The sequence below is a fragment of the Leptodactylus fuscus genome, chromosome 1, assembly GCF_031893055.1.
Source record: "Leptodactylus fuscus isolate aLepFus1 chromosome 1, aLepFus1.hap2, whole genome shotgun sequence".
NCBI lineage: Eukaryota > Metazoa > Chordata > Amphibia > Anura > Leptodactylidae > Leptodactylus > Leptodactylus fuscus.
The window spans coordinates 331108829-331132240 of record NC_134265.1 but is presented as its reverse complement, the minus strand read 5'-3'; the positions used below and the strand labels follow the sequence as shown (position 1 = coordinate 331132240).

Below are 23412 nucleotides of genomic sequence, written 5' to 3'. Positions count from 1 at the left end.
ATGTCTGGCTCTTCTGCCCCCTCACAAGATAAGCAGCGACACAAATGTACGACTAGTCATTTTTTAACGGTGCCGCCTTTCCACTGCGTCACATCCCATCCCCCTTTCCCGCCTTCTCGCGCTGGCCAATCAGAGCGCAGTATACAAGCTCGGCCGCTTCTAGCCAATAACCTGTGTCGGTTTTAGACCCTGCATAACCGCACCCGTCTTATCACTATAGGCAGAGAGGCGGGAAGGCGGCAGGGGGCGCTGCGGGTTGGCTCTGCTCATTGCTATGACACGCAGAAGTAAATAGAGGAAGGAGCGGGGTGTCCGGTGACAGAACACGGGGCGGAGCCGGGAGGTGTCCATGCGCAGAGACTCCTACAATCCCAGCTGAGGGGGGAGAGGCGCCGACATATTATTTGGCCTGAGAGGGAGGGGAGAGGCTGCCATAAACATCATACGGAGGGGCCCGAGCTTCTCCTCCAGGGACACGGAGCTCATCCGCAGGGGACACTTGGGACGGTGAGTGGACAGGCTTGAGCAGGGGTGAGGCGCTGAATGAGGGAATGCTGCTGATGTGTGAGGGCTGTCTGCAGGCCAGTGCAGGGTGCTGTGTACTGCTATATCATACAGGGTGGTATACATGGCCTGTGCTGGGGTATGGATGCTGGTGCACAGGGGGTGTGTGCTGAGAGGCTGAGCAGCTGTTTAGGAAGGTGCAAGCAGGGGGTTATAGAGGGGGCCGTGTTGGCGTAATAGAGTCTGCAGGGTGGCATGTAGGGGGTAATAGAGGGGCTGCAGGGTGGCATGTAGGGGTAATAGAGGGGCTGCAGGGTGGCATGTAGGGGTTAATAGAGGGGCTGCAGGGTGGCATGTAGGGGTAATAGAGGGGCTGCAGGGTGGCATGTAGGGGTAATAGAGGGGCTGCAGGGTGGCATGTAGGGGTTAATAGAGGGGCTGCAGGGTGGCATGTAGGGGTTAATAGAGGGGCTGCAGGGTGGCATGTAGGGGTTAATAGAGGGGCTGCAGGGTGGCATGTAGGGGTTAATAGAGGGGCTGCAGGGTGGCATGTAGGGGTTAATAGAGGGGCTGCAGGGTGGCATGTAGGGGTTAATAGAGGGGCTGCAGGGTGGCATGTAGGGGTTAATAGAGGGGCTGCAGGGTGGCATGTAGGGGTTAATAGAGGGGCTGCAGGGTGGCATGTAGGGGTTAATAGAGGGGCTGCAGGGTGGCATGTAGGGGTTAATAGAGGGGCTGCAGGGTGGCATGTAGGGGTTAATAGAGGGGCTGCAGGGTGACATGTAGGGGGGTAATAGAGGGGCTGCAGGGTGACATGTAGGGGGGTAATAGAGGGGCTGCAGGGTGGCATGTAGGGGTTAATAGAGGGGCTGCAGGGTGGCATGTAGGGGTTAATAGAGGGGCTGCAGGGTGGCATGTAGGGGTTAATAGAGGGGCTGCAGGGTGGCATGTAGGGGTTAATAGAGGGGCTGCAGGGTGGCATGTAGGGGGGTAATAGAGGGGCTGCAGGGTGGCATGTAGGGGGGTAATAGAGGGGCTGCAGGGTGGCATGTAGGGGGGTAATAGAGGGGCTGCAGGGTGGCATGTAGGGGTTAATAGAGGGGCTGCAGGGTGGCATGTAGGGGTTAATAGAGGGGCTGCAGGGTGGCATGTAGGGGTTAATAGAGGGGCTGCAGGGTGGCATGTAGGGGTTAATAGAGGGGCTGCAGGGTGGCATGTAGGGGTTAATAGAGGGGCTGCAGGGTGGCATGTAGGGGTTAATAGAGGGGCTGCAGGGTGGCATGTAGGGGTTAATAGAGGGGCTGCAGGGTGGCATGTAGGGGTTAATAGAGGGGCTGCAGGGTGGCATGTAGGGGTTAATAGAGGGGCTGCAGGGTGGCATGTAGGGGTTAATAGAGGGGCTGCAGGGTGGCATGTAGGGGTTAATAGAGGGGCTGCAGGGTGGCATGTAGGGGTTAATAGAGGGGCTGCAGGGTGGCATGTAGGGGTTAATAGAGGGGCTGCAGGGTGGCATGTAGGGGTTAATAGAGGGGCTGCAGGGTGGCATGTAGGGGTTAATAGAGGGGCTGCAGGGTGGCATGTAGGGGTTAATAGAGGGGCTGCAGGGTGGCATGTAGGGGTTAATAGAGGGGCTGCAGGGTGGCATGTAGGGGTTAATAGAGGGGCTGCAGGGTGGCATGTAGGGGTTAATAGAGGGGCTGCAGGGTGGCATGTAGGGGTTAATAGAGGGGCTGCAGGGTGGCATGTAGGGGTTAATAGAGGGGCTGCAGGGTGGCATGTAGGGGTTAATAGAGGGGCTGCAGGGTGGCATGTAGGGGTTAATAGAGGGGCTGCAGGGTGGCATGTAGGGGTTAATAGAGGGGCTGCAGGGTGGCATGTAGGGGTTAATAGAGGGGCTGCAGGGTGGCATGTAGGGGTTAATAGAGGGGCTGCAGGGTGGCATGTAGGGGTTAATAGAGGGGCTGCAGGGTGGCATGTAGGGGTTAATAGAGGGGCTGCAGGGTGGCATGTAGGGGTTAATAGAGGGGCTGCAGGGTGGCATGTAGGGGTTAATAGAGGGGCTGCAGGGTGGCATGTAGGGGTTAATAGAGGGGCTGCAGGGTGGCATGTAGGGGTTAATAGAGGGGCTGCAGGGTGGCATGTAGGGGTTAATAGAGGGGCTGCAGGGTGGCATGTAGGGGTTAATAGAGGGGCTGCAGGGTGGCATGTAGGGGTTAATAGAGGGGCTGCAGGGTGGCATGTAGGGGTTAATAGAGGGGCTGCAGGGTGGCATGTAGGGGTTAATAGAGGGGCTGCAGGGTGGCATGTAGGGGTTAATAGAGGGGCTGCAGGGTGGCATGTAGGGGTTAATAGAGGGGCTGCAGGGTGGCATGTAGGGGTTAATAGAGGGGCTGCAGGGTGGCATGTAGGGGTTAATAGAGGGGCTGCAGGGTGGCATGTAGGGGTTAATAGAGGGGCTGCAGGGTGGCATGTAGGGGTTAATAGAGGGGCTGCAGGGTGGCATGTAGGGGTTAATAGAGGGGCTGCAGGGTGGCATGTAGGGGTTAATAGAGGGGCTGCAGGGTGGCATGTAGGGGTTAATAGAGGGGCTGCAGGGTGACATGTAGGGGGGTAATAGAGGGGCTGCAGGGTGACATGTAGGGGGTTAATAGAGGGGCTGCAGGGTGGCATGTAGGGGTTAATAGAGGGGCTGCAGGGTGGCATGTAGGGGTTAATAGAGGGGCTGCAGGGTGGCATGTAGGGGTTAATAGAGGGGCTGCAGGGTGGCATGTAGGGGTTAATAGAGGGGCTGCAGGGTGGCATGTAGGGGGGTAATAGAGGGGCTGCAGGGTGGCATGTAGGGGGGTAATAGAGGGGCTGCAGGGTGGCATGTAGGGGGGTAATAGAGGGGCTGCAGGGTGGCATGTAGGGGTTAATAGAGGGGCTGCAGGGTGGCATGTAGGGGTTAATAGAGGGGCTGCAGGGTGGCATGTAGGGGTTAATAGAGGGGCTGCAGGGTGGCATGTAGGGGTTAATAGAGGGGCTGCAGGGTGGCATGTAGGGGTTAATAGAGGGGCTGCAGGGTGGCATGTAGGGGTTAATAGAGGGGCTGCAGGGTGGCATGTAGGGGTTAATAGAGGGGCTGCAGGGTGGCATGTAGGGGTTAATAGAGGGGCTGCAGGGTGGCATGTAGGGGTTAATAGAGGGGCTGCAGGGTGGCATGTAGGGGTTAATAGAGGGGCTGCAGGGTGGCATGTAGGGGTTAATAGAGGGGCTGCAGGGTGGCATGTAGGGGTTAATAGAGGGGCTGCAGGGTGGCATGTAGGGGTTAATAGAGGGGCTGCAGGGTGGCATGTAGGGGTTAATAGAGGGGCTGCAGGGTGGCATGTAGGGGTTAATAGAGGGGCTGCAGGGTGGCATGTAGGGGTTAATAGAGGGGCTGCAGGGTGGCATGTAGGGGTTAATAGAGGGGCTGCAGGGTGGCATGTAGGGGTTAATAGAGGGGCTGCAGGGTGGCATGTAGGGGTTAATAGAGGGGCTGCAGGGTGACATGTAGGGGGGTAATAGAGGGGCTGCAGGGTGACATGTAGGGGGGTAATAGAGGGGCTGCAGGGTGACATGTAGGGGGGTAATAGAGGGGCTGCAGGGTGGCATGTAGGGGTTAATAGAGGGGCTGCAGGGTGGCATGTAGGGGTTAATAGAGGGGCTGCAGGGTGGCATGTAGGGGTTAATAGAGGGGCTGCAGGGTGGCATGTAGGGGTTAATAGAGGGGCTGCAGGGTGGCATGTAGGGGGGTAATAGAGGGGCTGCAGGGTGGCATGTAGGGGGGTAATAGAGGGGCTGCAGGGTGGCATGTAGGGGGGTAATAGAGGGGCTGCAGGGTGGCATGTAGGGGGGTAATAGAGGGGCTGCAGGGTGGCATGTAGGGGTTAATAGAGGGGCTGCAGGGTGGCATGTAGGGGTTAATAGAGGGGCTGCAGGGTGGCATGTAGGGGTTAATAGAGGGGCTGCAGGGTGGCATGTAGGGGGGTAATAGAGGGGATGCAGGGTGGCATGTAGGGGGGTAATAGAGGGGATGCAGGGTGGCATGTAGGGGGGTAATAGAGGGGATGCAGGGTGGCATGTAGGGGGTAATAGAGGGGCTGCAGGGTGGCATGTAGGGGTTAATAGAGGGGCTGCAGGGTGGCATGTAGGGGGGTAATAGAGGGGATGCAGGGTGGCATGTAGGGGGGTAATAGAGGGGATGCAGGGTGGCATGTAGGGGGGTAATAGAGGGGATGCAGGGTGGCATGTAGGGGGTAATAGAGGGGCTGCAGGGTGGCATGTAGGGGGTAATAGAGGGGCTGGCTTGGTAACAGAATGCAGAGTGGCACGAAGGGGCTGGCATTCAGGAGTTGCCTTATGGTATGCTTGGCTGCAGGGGTTGTTTCCAGAAGAGCACAGGTTAGTATGCAAGGGTTGCCCAGGGAGAGGGCATATATCTTTGAGTTGACCTGCACTTGGAGTAGATGCAGGGTGGCACGCTGATGTTGCACTAGAGGATGAGGTGCAGCAATAGAAGATAGTTGCCCTACAAGAAGAATGAATAGTGACATGCAGGGATTGCACCTTGAGGTGTGGGGGGGGGGGGGGGGTAGACATGTTTTTGTTGGCCCAGGATATTAACACAAGGTGGCATTCAGGGGCGGCCTTAGATGGGTCCAAAGTGACATGCAGGGGCTGTAGTTTGAGATGGGTGACAGGCAGTGGATGACTTATCTGTTAGGCTAGGCAAGTTGCCAGAGAAAAAATGTATGCATGGTGGAATGTGGGGGCTGCCCTGGGAGGTGGGTATAGGGTGGTCTGCAGGGCCCATTTTAGGAGATGGATGACATGCAGGGGCTAATCTATGAGAAGGTAATATAATGGCCTGTAGGAGATGAGCATAAGATACCTCACAGAGCATATCCTGTAGGTGGATTAAGTGTAATAACCACCGGCGGGCTGTGTCGTCCTCGCCTGCCGGGGAATTGGGAGCAGTCTGATCTGTTACATGAGCCGTAGAGAACTGGAGCCCTGGCATGGGTTAGACCCTGGTGTACAATGTGCTGGTTTGTAAGCAGCGTTGCAGTGACTGCTATACATACACACACAACCATTCACTCCTGTGCATTATGGTTGTGTGTAATGTCTCTGACTGGATGGTCCAATGTACAATCGTTTCCTCACATTGCATCCATTTTTTTTTTTTTTTTTTTTTTTTTAGTTTTACATGTTTCTGGAATAAGAGATGTCTCTGAATGTCTGCCAGCACATGAAGTCATTCTGGAGATCTGAATGACTTCTGCAGTATGTGCATAGATTTCTGCAAAAATGGGACAGTCACAGATATTTCTGTATGTAAAGCAATCCAGTCCCATATTAATGTACTGTAAATGCTAGCGTTCAGTGTCCTCTATAGTGTGCAGCATCTCGTCACCTAGCTTTCCCAGGAACAGAAGAAGCCCACTCAGATTTGTGACTTGTACTGATACATATTGGTTGATATACCAATAATTGTTATATTGGCAGATAACTGGGACCATTTGGCATCGTTCAGACAGTGGGATTTTCATTAGGATTTCACCATATCAATACATCTTCTATTGATTGTAATAGGAAATCCTTATTGTCATCTATAAGGGGGTGGAATTTTCCGCCGAGTATCTGAAATCTGTGTTGTGGTAATAAAAGTAACTCATAACCTTCTGTGGTAAATCCATATTCATGTCCTTGGGATATGAAAATGGAGACTCTTGGCTGCCAATTCCTTGCAAGTCATGGTTGGATTTTTAGTAGTCTTTGATGGCACTGTGTGCACCATGTTGTTACCCCTGGATAGACGTCAACAGGACCCTGGCGGGCATGTAAGGGTATGTCTACACCAAGTAGTTTTTGCAGGTGGAATCCATTGCAAAAAAAAAAAAAAAACAGCTCCCAATTGACATTCATTTCAGTGGAAGTCGAGCAGATTTTTTCCTCCCAATGATGTTTTGGGAAGGGGGGGGGGGGGAGCACCTTGCAAAGCACATTGAAATGAATAAGAGTTGGGAGGAATTTTTGAGGTTACCCTGCTAGTCCTGTGCCATGGCGGCGCCTCTATTCATCTGGTTTATAGGTGTGTTGTATCTTGTCCGGATGACAGGTAAGTAGTTATTAACGAGGTGCTGACATGTCCTGCAGCCACACTAAATACAGTGCCAGCTCGGGCACATTGCAGCAGGTTGGCAGCGTGGTTTATGTGCTACTCTAAGTGACGTGGATCCGCGATGCATCGGCAGTGATCTGAGAGGGTGAATAAATGATAGGATTGTGTGGGAGGAGATGAGCAGAGGCTTCTGGAGACGCTGTAAGCGCTCACAGCTGGGGGAACGGTTTCTATCCCTGCAGATCTGACTCTGAGAAATGCATAAAAATACTTCTGTTTTATTATCGCGCTGGATTGTATGTGGGCAAAACTGCAATAACCTGTAGCAGCAGGATAACTGCCCTGCCCTGACAAAGCGACAGACACCGGAAACTTTCACCTGACGTCTTACTTTATAGAGTTAACTTTTTTTTTTTTTTACCCTATAGCTTTTTTGTGTTTATCACCCATGATCTAAGATGATCTTTTGTAACCCTGTGGACTCCACTTTAGTTTGTGTATAACCGCTATTTAAGCGGACAGGGTCCACCGAAGGACAGTTACTGGCACCTTAGCAGAAGGTGCCAGTAACTGCTACAAAGTCTTACTATTAAATGGGCTGAGCGTGTGCGCTGCCTAGTACTCATGTCTTCTGTTCAGTGCCCATCCTGAGCTGCCATCACTGTTACATCGGTGCCAGTAGCAGGAGGTGGGAGTAATGCTCTTTTTTTTTTTCTTTCTCTCTCTCTCTCTTCCATTTACAAAGAGTTGCATATACACAGCTTAATGTGCATCAGAGTTGGGGCCGAGTTTGCAGCAGAATGCAGTTGGATGATACTTGGAGTGACATCCGAGTGACTTCTGTGATACATTCAGGTCTATGGGACTTCTGGACCCATCCTTACAATAACATGGATTATTATAGAGCAGGTCCTCTTCTTCTATGTGTCATCAGCATGGAAAGGATCTGAGAACCCCATAGATATGTCTTCACTTGGATGTCATGACACATCATTCTACTGCACTGTGCTGTAAACTCGGCCCCACATTGAAAGCACTCAGTCATGTGCATGGGGCCTTGAGACCCGTCCTGTCTTCTGTGTGCATCCTTTATTTCCCAGACCGAACACGACCATGTGACTAGATCTCACTGCAGTTATAATGTAGTCAGGTCAGTACTGTAGTGATACAGCCGTTCTGAATCTATTCACACAGCCATATTCAGTCTGGGAAATACGGCCCACACACTGATGCGACTTGTGACTACAGCCCCAGTCACACTACAGAAGGTGCACATTGCTTAACCCTGTTTCATGGTAGCTAAAGTTACTAGAAAGTCGGTGAGGAGGATGGAAGTCTCTCCCCATCCCCCTATAACTTCATCATTACAATACGGATTTAGGTGAAGACCGCAAAGATGAATTAGATTCTGGACGTACCATATAGTGAAGGGAAAGTGTATGACGGCATATGGTATGGAATGTGTGGGAGGAGAGGAAAGATGGTGCTTGTAGTGATGTGAGGGGGAGAACTGCAAAAATATAACCTGTTTACATTCAGTTCACTGAAGCCGGGAGCTGCTCACTTTCTAAGCCGTCAGCATTGTCAGAATCTCCATTTCATCACTTTTTCCTGATACTCCCTTTCTCTGTAGCTCTTCGCTTATGGTATTGGTGCTTGTTGGAAAATCCTCCTTTATTAGCATTACAGTATATTGTCCCTTCATTTACAAGAAGCTTAGAACTTGCTGTAATGTTCGCACTTAACCTCATTTTGACCTAAAATCCTGTTTTTAAAAAAAAAAAAAAACATTCAATAGCAAGCCTTTATTTTTCTTAATCTTTAGGGTGGGGTCACACTGTTGTTCAATGTCCATTGCTCTTATTTGTCAGAGCATGAGAGTAACAGGCATTAAATGACAGATGTAGACGGAGCTCTCATTGTTGAGTGATGCAAAGTTTCTTCCACATAGCGAGCTGCGGGAAAAACCGCAGCGCCAATGCACCACCGTTTTATCAGCAACGCTTTCCACAGAGAGTCTGCGGAGGTTTCTACTGTGGATTTTCTGCTTCTATTATACCTGTAGGGAAACCGCCAGAATTTCCATAGGTAAAATTGTCATGCTGGGATTTCCAAAACTGCTACAGTTAGGCCTTTGTTCCCCCTAGTAATAAGGTGCAGCCTATGGCCAAGAGTGATGCTGTGCTGATTAGGGGTGAAAGAAAAGCAGACGTTTGGCACCCCCCTTTAACCCTTTCACTGCGAAAGGTCTCTGGAAATTTTGCACCTCCAGTAGCCAGGGAAATTTTCACAGTTTTGAGATGGACAAATCAAACCTAAATTGCAGCATTAAAAAAAATCATCTCCCCCCCCCCCCCCATACCTATATATTTTCTTAAAGTAGACACCTGCAGCATTGTCAGAATGCCACTTGGTACTGTATACGAACAGGCACCTTCATGCAATTTTTATTTAAAGTGAATGTTTTATGAAAAAATGCAAATAAATGTATATTAGTTGCTAAAAGCGGAAACCAAACAAAAACCTACATGTCGGGCTTTGCTGTCCGCTTGAAAAGTCGGACATATTTGGGAACAGACAGTTAAAGAGGAGACACGGACAGTAAAAGAATGCACCCAATGTCCATTTAAATGAATGCAAAATGTCATGGATACAGCTAGTGTCCGCTGCTAATATCCACACAAGATTTTGACCAGACTCTAGCTGTCGGACACCGACGGTAGTGTGAACGCTCCCTTACAGTTCGCAAATTGCTTGCTTAGACAGGAGGGGGGACACTTTAGAGCCCTATATCTTTGGACTGCATCAACATATCTTGATGCTTTAAAATGCATTTTAAAGAGGAGAATCTCATCTTTAAAGTGATACCAAGAACTTGATGATACAACTTATAGGTTTGGAGCAATTCACTATTGAAATGCTGTTGGGAATTGAGATCTGCAGTTGGATCTCAATGCCAAGTAGTGTTTTCAACAGTGAATTGCTCCAAAACTGTAAGTTGTATCATCAATTTCTTAGTATCATTTTAAAGATGAGATTCTCCTCTTTAAAATGCATTTTAAAGCATCAAGATATGTTGATGCAGTCCAAAGATATCGGCATTAGTAGGGAGGATGTAGTAGCTACGTCCTTGGCTACTGAGGTGCCACCTTGGGAGGACGTAGAGCTACGTGTTTGGAAGTGAAAGGGTTAAAAGAGGGGTACATGAGATGGGAAGATCTGAGTGACGTGATCAACTCATACATACGTTCTCATCTATCAAGTGTTTCAACAAAAAAAGAGACCCAAGCAGCCATGAGCTAGATAGCCGGCAACTGAAGGAGTGTTCGGGCAATAGCTCTCTTGTCCAATTCCTCTACCCACATGCACACTCGGCTCAGCTGAGCGGCGCATGTGTCCTGAAAGCCGCTCCTAAACAAAAGGATCATCCAGTTGAAATGCAGGAACATAGACTGGTTGCAAAGAGCATCTCTAACTCATTGATGTCTACCATGTAGTGTGCCAGTGGTAGGTGGAGATCCCCCCTCGTACAGAATAAGTCTGATCGCTGAGGGTCCCAGCAGCCAGACAGGTTATTTCTAGGGGAACCCTTCTAACAAGGGAAATCTAGCACGACTCGCACCTTTCTTATAAATCCTGCCTTTGTGACCGTGTACACAACACTTGCAGATCATTTTTGCTCTTGGTAAGGTTTTCATGTTTTTTTAGAATTCCTTTTGTTCTGTTATTATAACTTGTATGTGTCCTTAAGATGTTTATACAGCAGTGTGTACAGTGGACTGTCATTGTAGGAGACACAACATCTGTTGTAGACTGTCTTGGGGATCTGCATGAGCTTTCCTTTCATAATATACCGAACTTTGACGTCATAGGAGCTTCGGGTGGGATTCTGAGCGGTATACATGTGTAGTTTGTATATTTTTATAGAATTGTTCAGTTTATCTGGTAACTTTTTTGCTGACATGAAGGAGTGTCTCCGCTGCCTTTTATAACAGCTGTCCTCTTGTTGGGATAGGGATTGTGGCGTTGTGCATCTTCAGTGTGTAACCATATAATGTGTATTGGGTCCTTCCCACTGTCTACTGATGGCAGAGAAGGGTCCTGCATATTCATTTTGGAGAACAGTAAGTCATAAAACAATCCATTAGAATCTGTCCTATTTATCATTTCTGGCAGTTGGCTCTCGCTCATACATTGAGCCCAAAAGACAATGCAGGAAACTCACAAATGACGTTCCTGTAGTCTGAGCATTTCTCCAAGGGTCCCAGATACTAAGGAGCCGGACTGGGGCTCCCCTGGCTGCAGGGGTTGTGTACAATGGTGTAGATCTGGATTATTCATTTTTAGTTTGTAAAGGAATTTTCGACGGCTTCCAGTTTTAAAAGAATTGTTTTCCTACCGCAGGAAATACAGGGAATATTTACCAGGAGGAATTTGGCCTCAAAATCAGCTCTGAATTCCGTCTAAAACCAGCCTCTATTCATTTCACTGGGAGTCAAATCCGGACCTTTCCTCTAGCAGAGGTTTTCCATCTAGCGGAAACATAAGGCCCCGTTCACACGGGCCACGGGATGCCAGATTTTGGTTCTGATTCTGACATATGAAGCCATGTCAGAATATGGCCAAAATCCATCTGCAGCGACTTCTGACAGTTGCAGTACTCCGGTCCAGTGTAGGCCCAAATGAATGGGCCTAGTCCGGAGGGTGCTGCTGCGAGGCGGACGCCGAGGCTGAATCAGCCGCAGAATCCGCCTGAAGAAAGGGCAGCTTGCTTTTTTTTTTTCCGTGAGTGGCAACATGCGGCTCACAGAAAAATGAGCGCTAGCGGTCTACATAGGCCTCTATTGTGAGCGGGCTGATTATGACGTGGATTCTGCGCCAAAATTCGCCCTCTCTTGCCTTGTGTGAACGGGGCCTAAGCGTCATGCTGAATCTTCAGCTAGATTCTGCTGAACTCTCATTGAGGTGAATGGGAGGCAGAAAATAACCCCTGGCAGGTGTAGAATTGGATGTGGATTTTGATGTGGAATTTGGACAAGTGGAAAAATCTGCTTCAAGTTCCTGAACGACCCCAAAGGTTTTTTTTTTTCCATATTGTATTGATGACCTAGTCACAGGACCGGCCATTGGTATGTGATCGCACCTTCATACACAATGCAGACAATGCTTATCGTCAGGGGTGCCGGGTGTTGCCCCCCCCCCCCCCCATAATCTCATATTGATGACTTATTCTGAGAAGCCCAACATGGTTGTCTGAGCTGCCGATGCCTATAGAAGTATTTATTTCTGTGGCCAGAATTCAGTCTGGATATGGGCTAGCTCCTGAAGCTTAGGTTTCTCCATAATGGAAGGGGATCAGTCCTAAACATTACCCTTGTCCATAAGTGAGTGCCACGTGGATATTAGTGGTATAATGACTAGGAGAGGCTTTCCCACCCCTGTATATTAGATTAGTAAGGGCCTCATAGGCTTCAGATACAAGTACAGGGTTAGTTGTCCCTATTCCACCTGGCAAGTTGTGTCCCTGAGTGATACATACAGAGGTTAGGCTAGGTAAGTCACACTTGAGCATACAGACTAAGACCTCAATTCTCACAATAGTGTCATCCATATGGCTATGATAAAGTACATGAAGTGCACCTTCTGGGGTGATCAGTTTTTGCAGATCCCTTGTGGACCTGAGTTTGAGGGGGTTTGTGATAACAGCCCAATATATGACAAGTGTTAGTCAATGGATAGTTCACACTGTATTAGTCTATGGGGTTATGTGTAGGCCATTAATGCCATGAGTAGCCATTGAATCCTGGCATGTGAATGAGCACTGAGTCTTCCACCACTGTATTACAGAGCATATTACTGTCATACATACCTCTTATGTCCCTTTTTGTAGCTTTGGAGTTATGCAAATTAGGCAGTTGGGGGCGGGCCTTCAGCTTCTAGTATGGCTCTTGTTGCTCAAGTATAATGACTGATGTCATAGTGGGCGGGTGAACTGGTAGAAGGCAGAAGATGGTGCTGAGTGCCTGCCCCCGGTGCACCTACTTTCTCGTTTGCATAAGAATTCAATGTTGTGCAGTTGAATTTTTAGGAGATTACTTCTCCTTACTACATATACACAGTGCCGCTAGGTGTGTGTTACAACTGTATATGTGGCTGAAACAATATGGGGGCTCATCTCTAGCAGAATAAACCTTACAGACTGAGCCGCGGATTGTGCTGGGTTTCTTTGGAGAATATTTCGTACACACTTCCCACCTTACATTGCATTCCTGACATTGAGTGCACAAAGTGAGACACCCCTTCCCAGAATGTGGCACTCCAGGGTCCTTATATACGGTACATATAGTTATAAATAGTACTGGGATGGCTGACACATCTAGCATTCTTCTATTACTATACTCTTGTGTAGATGATGTGTAGTCTGTCCTTGTAGTGGTCATGTTGTCACACCACCACGAAATCTCCAAGGGTAAAGCCATTGTACCAGAACCCATGTACGGGCAGCACGTTCCGCATCTCCAGGCCTAGGGTTAATGGTTTACTTGCAATAAAAGGCAAAGAACAAATTGCTTATTAGGAGCCCATCAGAGCTTTATATGTACAATGTGCTCTGCTTTAGGCCACAGTAAGCCATTCGATGTGATTAATAAGGGCAGGTTTCTGTAGCCTATGTTCTGCATAGCCTTAGTGTAGTTTCCACTCTCTGCTTCTGTTTAGCACCCAGGCCTAGAAAATAAAAACCGTACCAAACTGGCCTGTGTGAAGCGGCCTGTCTCCGGTGAGGTCTGGATGGATCCCGTCCTGCAGGCTGTATTTTGTAGTATGGCTGGCAGCCCTCCGTTGTGTTGCTGACCTTTCCATTGCTTGTTTTGTGTAAGGAATCTATAATGGGGCATAGGGGGTCCCTATGGGACTGTGCTGCTGTGCGATGTCTATATATGACAGCATATTGTAACAATGCTCTGTATGAAATGTGAGAAGTCTCTGTGGCCCTTACTGCACCCCTGTACTCCTGAGTGCCATATTACACCGTGAGCTCTCTGATATGGAGAAAAACTGTGTCTATGATAGAAGCCAGATGTTACCTCTGAGCCTTTGCTAATTTTTGGATTTTCAAGCGTGGATTTTTATTTTTGGCTTTTTATATTTTAATGGCTTCAAGGTTTTTTAGTGAGTAGGAATACCCAGACAGTGTTTCTTTAAGAGGGTAGGGGCACACCTTTTGTCGGAGCAAATATTTACACCATTGCTCCTTATATAGGACCCCATACACCCATGGTTGATGTTAGATGAAGGATCTGCCTGGCATGGCTGGTGGCTATGTTGTCCACAGTAAGTATATGTGGCTCAAGAATAAATGCCAGCCTCATTTATTAAAGGGTACCTGTTATCAGTTTTATAACCCTTAAAGGGGTTGTCTGGTAACACAAAAGGTATCTAAGCTCTGACCTTTATGAGGCAGTGATGGCATGTCCTCCCGTTCAGCAATTTCATGGACTGCCTTCCTGCAAGCAGCACTTTTCTCCACACTTTTTGTGCAGAAACCACACAGACCCTATTATAGTCTATGGGTCCGCAGGTTTCCTTAGGTAACTGCTTTTTTTTTTTATGCGTATAGGTTTCCGTTTGGGGGGTCCCCAAGCAGACTCCCCGAACACAGATGTGAATGCAGCCTTATTCTTAATAACTTGAAGACCCCTTGTGTTTGCCGGTGTAGGTACCAGTGATATAATGCATTACTATACATGGCATTGAGAAGTGTCCACTAACAAGTGTGTGTAATCCTACCAGCTAAGGGGGCGTTCACACTACCGTCGGTGTCCGACATGTAGTGTCCGCTCAAAATCTGTCACGGACACTAGGAGCGGACACTGGATGTGTCCGTGACACCTGTCATTCACTTGAATGGGCATCGGGTGCGTTCTTTTGCACTCCGTGCCCGTCCTTCCCTGTCCGCAAGAGAAGATGTCCGACTTCTCAAGCGGACAGAAAAACCCGACATGCAGGGTTCTTCTGTCCGCTTGAGAAGTCGGACATCTTCTCTTGCGGACAGGGAAGGACGGGCACGGAGTGCAAAAGAACGCACCCGATGCCCATTCAAGTGAATGACAGGTGTCACGGACACATCTAGTGTCCGCTCCTAGTGTCCGTGACAGATTTTGAGCGGACACTACATGTCGGACACCGACGGTAGTGTGAACGCTCCCTAAGCCCGCTGCACCCCGTAAGGCAGGACATCGCAGGATACTAGATGGTCAGTGACAGGACTGGTTACCTTGGGCAGTTCCTCTACTTATCTGATATTTCCTTAGTGTTTACATACCATGTTCTAGATCCTGGCAAAATATTGAACATGTGACCTTCCAGTACTAGTTGCTTCGTCCCTTGTCCTAAAGTAGTGCCAGGTATTATATTTTTTTTTTGCAGTGGAAAAATGACATCAGCTGTGCCAAAGAGAGCGGAGATGGTCTGGTACCATGATGTCTCAGATTTGACGTTGTCTAAACGATCTTCTTCTTGTCGGGATACACTTGGTTTTGAGTGACAGTCTGCATGTGACAGTGTTGCTAGACCAGTTTTGCAACCGGGGATGACGTGCTGGTATCTTGCAAGTGTTACCTGAGGTGCAGCGATGGGGACTGGAGAATACATGAGTATGTATCTGATCTCCGCTGCTGTTGTGTCCTGCAGCTTACAGATTCCGGATATGGATTCCTTTTTGGCAGTGTTTGTTGTGCTATCATAGACTCTATTCATGGCCTCTGCCTTGAATGGAAAGAGTATGGTTGCAAGTCAGTGGCGTCCTTTGTACATGTCCAGAAAGCTCAGTGGCATCATTTTGTGATGGGAGCCACAATACTGGTGTAAATTTAGTCTTGGTCTATGTTCACATCTGCTATATTATCTCAAAACACTCTGTATAATGACTGACAGCAAGGCATCCCATTGATTGTAATGGGATCTAGATCCATCAGGTGTTTTGTTGTTGGTTTTTTGTTTTGTTTTTTCACGGACCTCAATAGACAGTTTGTTGCAGGACTTTTTTTGTTCAGGGTTTCTGCCAGACTGACTCTTCACAATGATCCTACATGGCTGCCTGTTCGCAGGTTCTCTGTATCTATGAAAGCTTTCGAGTGGCTTCAGAGTTGGTTGAACAGATTCATGAGATCTGCTGGGTCTTATCTGTCTTTGTATATCTAAATATTAGCTCTCCTGCTCTGATTTTCTGACCTTTGTCTTCAATAAAACAAAGGATATTGCATAATATTTTCATTTTGTCAATACATTTTCTCTATTATTAGTGTTATGCATTGTTTGTTGTACATCCACTTATTGCCTTCCTTTATAGTTTCATTGGAAAGGAAACGGAGGCTTAGAAAACGGTGAGGTGACTTCAGAAGAGGACGTGGCTGACGGAGGACACAACACTTCCTTCCTCCTAGTTCACTTCCAGTACTGGCCATAGGTTATTTATCATGTCATCACATGGATCAGAATAGTAGACTGGGAACGGTTTAGTTTGCAAGGATTTTTTTTTGTGTGTGTGTGTAAAATCTCGCATGGTATCTAATCCAAAAAAAACAAAAAACAAACCACCTCTCATAATATTAACAGTGTGAATGAGACTTCCTATTTTCCTTTGGTGCTGTTCGCCACTATATGTGAATACTTTGTCTACATGGGATGACCCTGTGGTTGAATTTACACCATGGAATTTTAGGAGCAGGGTTGTCCAAAAGCTGACCCCGTTGAGGTGGGACTGCATTTCTTCTTTCCTGATTTTCTGCATTTGCATTCCAAAGGTTGAAATCCGCAGGGAAAACCTGCAGCTTAAAGGGATCCTATCACTAAAGTGGCAAAATTATGATGTATGAGCCCCACATACAGCTGATGTTGTTTTAAACAATAAATAATACCCTAAAAACGATTATTCAATTGATACCTTGCACGCTGGGCGGTCCTGCACTGTCCAACGTCATCTTGCTGTCACGCCTTCCTCTTCTTTCTTCTTCTAGCGACACCCTTCTGTCCTGGCTCTTCCACGCCACCTTCTTCTTCTTTTCTTCTGGAATGAAGAAGTTTGGGAGTACTGTGCATGCGCAGTACACTCGTGTAGTTCTAAGGGGTACTTAGAACTACAACAAAAATGGCGTGTGTGCAGTAGCGCTCCGGAGGGAGGGATGCTGCGCACGTGCAGGATTTGAACACAACCCGCCGGAAGAACAGAAGAGCCAGGACAGGAGGACGTTGCTGAAAGAAGAGGAAGGCGTGACAGCAAGATGGCATATGTGGGGCTCTATCAGCATAATTTATAGATGGAGCCCTTTTAAAAAAAAATTTTTTTTTTTTCTGCCTACCATGTAGGAATAGCCTTAAGAAAGGCTATTCTTCTCCTACCGTTAGATGTCTTCTCCAGACCACCGTTTGGTAGAAATCCCGGTTTTCGTTGATATGCAAATGAGTTCTTTCACAGCATTGGGGACGTCCCCAGTGCTGTTTGAGCGCTGGGGCCCGCCCCCAGTGCTGAAAGAGAACTCATTTGCATATTGATGGTTTCTCTACCGAATGGCGGCGCGGACAAGACATCTAAAGGTAGAAGAAAAGCCTATTCCAACATGGTAGGCAGAAAAAATACAATTTTAATAATAGAATCCCTTTAAAGGGGCTCTATCACTAGGAAAAGTCATTTTTAACTAATCAAACCTTTGCATAGCCTTTAGAAAGTCTATTTCACACCTACCTATAGTATGTAGATTGCCTCAGTGGTTTCTGAATAAGTCTGTTTTTATTCATATGCTAATTAGACTGGTGCACGATAGATCGTGCACACCTCTCCTATTGTTTCCTATGGGAGGCTGCTGCTGCTGAAGATGATGATAATGACTCAGCTTCCTGTTTGCTCCACACACATAGAAGATAATAGAAGAGAGGAGGCTGCTGGGAACTTCCTGTGCTGGCCGGAAGCTCATTAGCATATTAATAAAAACGGACTTCTTCAGACACCACTGAGGCAATCTACATACTATAGGTAAGTGTGGAATAGACTTTCTGAAGCCTGTGTAAGCATGTGATTAGTTAAAAATGACTTTTCCCAGTGATAGAGCCCCTTTAAGGCTATGTTCATAATTGCAATGGAGTCTCCATTTCATCACCAGAAGGTCGAGGAGATATTCTATATCTCGTGCACATGTGAATTTTTTTTTTTTCTGCTTAAAAATTGACCTCTGGGGCAGATTTTAAAATTTGCATCTTGTCAATTTCCTTACTTTATTTGCTTTAAAATCCACGCAGATTTCCATTCGTAGAACATGTGAATTTCAGTATGATTCCTGTAAATCCTGGTTGTGTGCATGCAGTCCTAAATGGAAAAGCCAGCAAGTTGATGAATGTGACGGGTGTCCTGTAGTCTCTTGTGTCAATGGTGACTGCAAACTGGTAACACAAGACCGCTGGGTGTAAAACCCACAAACAGATCAATGGTGTTTATGGGTTAATCCCTGGTGGAGAGTGTTACAGGAACTTGCTGCTTATGTGAATATGATGAGTTTATGTAACTCTATGGTAATTGATGTAACTAAGCGGCTTTCTGTGATTTATGTATTTTTTTTTTTTTGCTTGCACTTTCGTGTTAAGGGTGGCTTCTTGGAACATGAACAGGCATTCTTCACATAGATTATATTCTGGTGTCAAGCTGTACCTTTATCCACACGTGCTACATAGATAACTTGTGGTTATGTTAAACACAAAGGACTATTAACCTGTCACCTCCGGTGACACATGATGTATACTTTCCCTTTCATCCTGTTATTTCTCGCTTTTCACAGCTGTTGTGTAGGAGGAGGACATAAGTGGTACAGTATTGCTGGCCTATTATACTAGTCTCTACATTCTGCACCACAACAATAAAGCTAACAGTAGTCTGAAAATAAAGATGGAGAGGAGGCTGCACGGTTAGGCCAGGTTCACATCTCCGCTGGTCTCCATCATTAGTGTCCACATGACAGATCGACAGGGACCACCATGTATTAGCACAGTTTTCTCCTAGAAAAAAATCCGATATTTGCCAGGGATCCTGGATGAGACATCCCCTTTAAGTGCTGAGCCGCAGTAGCAGACCATGCTCATGGACAGAAGTGCACTGGTTTGTGAAGAGGAAATCTCTCTTCCCCCCCCCCCCCTCCCCCTTTTCCACACACATTCTTTTAATTGATTTATTGATCAATCTTTATCCTTTAATGAATCTAGCAAAAAAAATGTTTCCTTGTGATTTGGTATAAAGGAGTTGGGATAAATCTGCAACGTGAGATTAGTGGTGAGGTCTAACGTACGACACCCCCTACCATGCATCTGATCCTGGGACACTATAGCTGGGCCCCAATTTAAGTGAGTAAGAACTGCAGGGCTGTTACCTAGACTGGTCACTACACAGAGAATACAGCTGTCTGCTTCCTGCTCCATTCTCTGTCCTTCAGGGGTCAACCTATTTAAGTCCAGTGGTATTTGCACAAACGTGGCTTGTGTTGCTCTTCAGACGCAAATATTGAGTCGTCTTGGTGTAGTTCTGATGGATTACTGCTTGGGGAAACCTGACCTATGAAAGGTGCTCAGGGATTAAGGAGCTTTTGCAAAAGTATGTAATGTGATAGACATAATCTGTGTTCCTTGAGGTCACCTGGAGTAATAATACCAACATGCTACAATCACCGCCATGTTATGTTTTGTTTTTTATAGGGGCGTACCAGAGCCGAGTAACAATGTCTTTAGTCCCTGATAGTAATGCAAATCTATAGCTAGAGATATATAGATAGCTATAGAGAGAGATAGCATGACACTACCCCATCTATGGCAAATATCAGTGACACATGTAAGTAGTCGTTTCATTTGTCATTATGTCTACAGATGTTGGGATTTCACCAGTGAAGTGAGGTTTTTATCTAAACACCTCTTAGACTGAGTGCACACAGAGTATTTTGGTCAGGATTTTGAGGCCGTATTGGCCTCAAAATCCTGACCAAAAAGACGTCTCCCATTGAAATCAATGGGAGCAAATCAGGTGTTTTTTCCGGAAGCCGTTTGTTCCAGCTCCTGGAAAAAAAGAACGGACATGCTCATTCTTCAGGCCGATTCGCCTAGCGAATCCACCTGAAGACACTCCCTCGTCCAGACTAGGCCCATTCATTGGGCCTAATCCAGAGCGGAGAGTGCACTGCACCGGCATCCAGTCGCGGCTACTCATTTTTTTGATCTGAGGCAGACTTTCCACCTCCTATCTACAATCTCTGTAACTGTATGGTGGAGAGAGGGCATGCTCTGAAAGCTGTGTAGTTTTTTGCCACAACATGTAAACAGGATTTAAATTCTATCTGCAGCCTAGAGAGTAACATCAGGCCGTCTGCTTCATCTTTGTGCTGGCTGGCTGCTTTAGTCATGTACATCCCAATGAAGTATTCATAGCCTTCTGAATAAAATAAGTGTATGAATATTTCATCGCCTGCACATATCCCGTCCACTAGTTCTTTGGGATAACGGACATGGAAATGGTTTAGCGTTTTTTTTTTTTATTATTATTATTTTTTTTGCTACTTTTGGCTGATGAGCTCAACTAAAGCGTAAACCTGCAGTTTTAACTCTATAATGGCTGTCCCCAGGTTACACTTGGTGCATTTCTGCTACGATTTTACATTCGTCTGTTCCAACGGAGGATTAGAAGAACAGAAAAAGGTACCGCAAAAATAGCAGATGAGCGGAGGCAAAGGGACACCATTGATTATAATGGGATCAGTCGGGTGTGTGTGTTGTGTGGGGTGTTTTTGTTTGTTTTTTTTTTCCTTCCCCTAGTTTTCACTGAAATCGCTGGACTAAAAAGTCAGACTTGCAGCGCTTTTTCATCCAGCTTTTTATGGCGGTCTATCATGTGACCATGGGTTGATTTCTATCCACTAAAAGTAAGCGAAATGAGTGACTGCAAGCAAAGATCTAGAAAACTGGAAAAGGAATTGATACAGAAAGTATATTGAAAAACTGTAGCACGTTTCATTATATAAAGAACTAGAAGAAGGACCTGGCTTCACATGGGTATATTTCATTTGTTTGTGTAGTGGCCACATATGAATAGGTTGGTTGCTATGGAAACCTGGTGTAAAGCTGTGTGCATGTGAAGACTGAAGAACCTGTGTATGTTTGGATATCAGTGAAAAACCTGCGATCAGTTGTTATGGATACCTGGAGTAAAGCTGTGTGTATGTGACCTTGTGTACCAATGTCATTCACAGTGCCCTGCCCCTTTAAAGCTGACCCTACAACAGTGAAGAAAAATGGCTAGGTTGTTATGGAAACCTGGAGTAAAGTTGTGTGTGTGTGTGGAGACTAAGCGCCCGCGAGCTTCTATTGGCTGATAGACTTACATGGCAGAGGGCAATAATGCAGAACGCAATGACAAATGTGCTTTTGGGTTTGCTTATTCTAAACCACTTTATATGGTGTTGGGTCAGGTTCCAATGGGTTTCACCTACTTTTAGGTTTCTATTCATGAGGTTTGCTTGTGGAACCCACAAATGGAAACTTAATTTGCCTAAAAAAAAATAGTTACTTGTGAACCCCATAGACTATAGTGGGGTTCACTTGGTTTCTGCCCCAAATATTGCAGAGAAGCGTCCTGCTAGATCAGGGGGCAACAAACAACTCATTTGCATATGGATTAAAAGTGAATGCACTGTCCCCATAATGTGACATGTGGCCATTAACTACCCCAATAACTTCATATAAGGGGTTTAGAGCAGTTTTGGGTGTGTTTGTAAAGTCTGGTGAAGCTACTAGGATAAGAGGGAATGTTTTCCTACATGTCTACCCCCCCACACCCCCCATGACCTGGATGATTTGATGTTTTTCCTTGTTCTTCTATGCCGGGTGGCTGAAACGTCTTCATTCACTTACTCAAACAAAGCCTGCGCTCTGTCTGGCCGATATTTTCCAGCTGCACAGAAAGTTGAAAAGTAGGGCAAGGCGAGGAAAGGCCCTGTTTCTTAGGAGCTGGAGTGACTAGCCGAACAATGTATTGTACAAACCCATGTGACCAAAATAGACTCCTCTGTCTGCGAGCCTTCAGAGAAGAATAGCGGCCCCTGAAACTGCCAAGGCCGTACTGAATAGGGGCGCTGTTCAGACAAGTGGTTCCCAGCATTACCCCATCTACATGTATACTTGTCTGTAAGTATTTACTGCCCTGCTTCTACTCTTATTCCTCTTCTGGTTGCCAGACAAGAGTTGTACTAAGAGCGCACCACGTTATTGTTTTCAGGTTTCACATCTTTCAATGTAGAGGGTTGAAATTTGCAGCTTTTCAGTGCCTTGCGTGACTGACCTTACAATGTAGATGAAGGGTTTACATGCTGTCGCGCTCTATACCGTATACATAAGAGAGGATGCAATTTCCGGAGGATACAGAGACTGGCGTGAGCCCCAGCCTTACTGTTATGTCAGGTGGATGTAGTACTGGAGCAGCAGTTGAGGTTGGAGCTCTACATATGTAGCCTGAGCTCTCTGGTTATATTTGGAGGGTCGGAGGTGCTGGATGGTATGATGAAGGGAATTCTAGAGATGTGCTTATACATAAGGTCATGTGCGAAGCAGGGGTTACAGAAGGCTAATATCTGAATAGTTGTGAATAAATGTAGGAGAAAACCAGGGCGTTCAGAGCGCTGCAGGGTTAGTGTTGCATGCTGCATTGTATTGTGTGATGACAAGAGTAGGGACTAATATATGAGGTCAGAGGTGGCTGAATTTAGGATGGGTTGGGGTACTGCTAGTCCATTGCAGGCTGATGACTTATTCCAGTCCACATTTAAGCATTGCTGCCAAAACTGGACCCTCACAACCCTCTGCCCTGACCATTGCAGTAAGTGAATACTTGTTAATGATATAGGCTGCAAATGCTGAAGTGCCTTTTAGCACCCCCAACTGGATTACCTCTCTTATCTGAACCGAGCAGCATGCCGCAGCATTTATTTACTAGCCTCATAGCAAAAATAGATTAAATCCTTTGTGATGTGATCCATGCGGCAGCTGTCACTGCATAGGGGATACAGGAATGACCAAGTAAGCCAGGACGTTATCCTGAGCCCTGGCCACCCCTCTGACGGGAGTAGTGGAGGGGATCGGGATCTGCAATGTCTAAAAGAGGACACTAAAAAGCAGATAAGGGCGTAGAAAGATGTTACTGTGCAGGAAAACGGAAGTGCTGTGCAATAAACGTATGTTGTGTAAATGGGCAACAGTTACTTCATATCATACATGTATCATAAATGCTAAACTAATAAGCCCACTGCTTCTGACTGACCACAACTGTCAGCCATTTATTAAGGTGTTGGCCTCTGGTTGTGGGGAACATACCCTTATAGTGTCCTGGTGATACCATTGTGGGGTGGTATAAATATGGTGACCTATGAGGAGAGGCCACAGGATCCTAATGGAAGGGATGACGGTCTGTGTGTGCATCTACGGATTGTATCAGTAATCTAGGACGGAGATGAGAAGTTCTGACATTGTACATCTGACTTTTCTCTTAGTATTTAGGGGGTCAAAGTTGAGAGCTTACTTGTACTGTTTACTATGAACCGTATAAGTACACATGAGAAGATTAAGTGTGAAAACATGGACCAGCTGTCAGGGCGAGTAACTGCGCCGCTGTATGACACACGTATAGTGAGTGATGTGACTTGTGTGCGTCTTTTCTTGTAAAAAAAAACAAAAAAAAAAACTTAAAC

The 23412-nt window shown here is 46.9% G+C and overlaps 1 protein-coding gene across 11 annotated transcripts in view; it reads left to right on the top strand.

The window, feature by feature from the left end:
- The first annotated feature begins 265 nt into the window (after positions 1-265).
- Positions 266-23412, top strand: part of ADD1 (adducin 1) — a 59462-nt gene continuing 36315 nt past the window's right edge. For 2 of the 11 annotated variants that reach the window (XM_075261072.1, XM_075261088.1), the window contains exon 1: positions 268-507. The gene's annotated coding sequence lies outside the window, so the exon portion shown is untranslated. Of the gene's footprint in view, positions 508-23412 lie in introns of all 11 variants that reach the window. The other 9 variants (XM_075261082.1, XM_075261092.1, XM_075261089.1 and 6 more) reach the window with 7 other exon arrangements.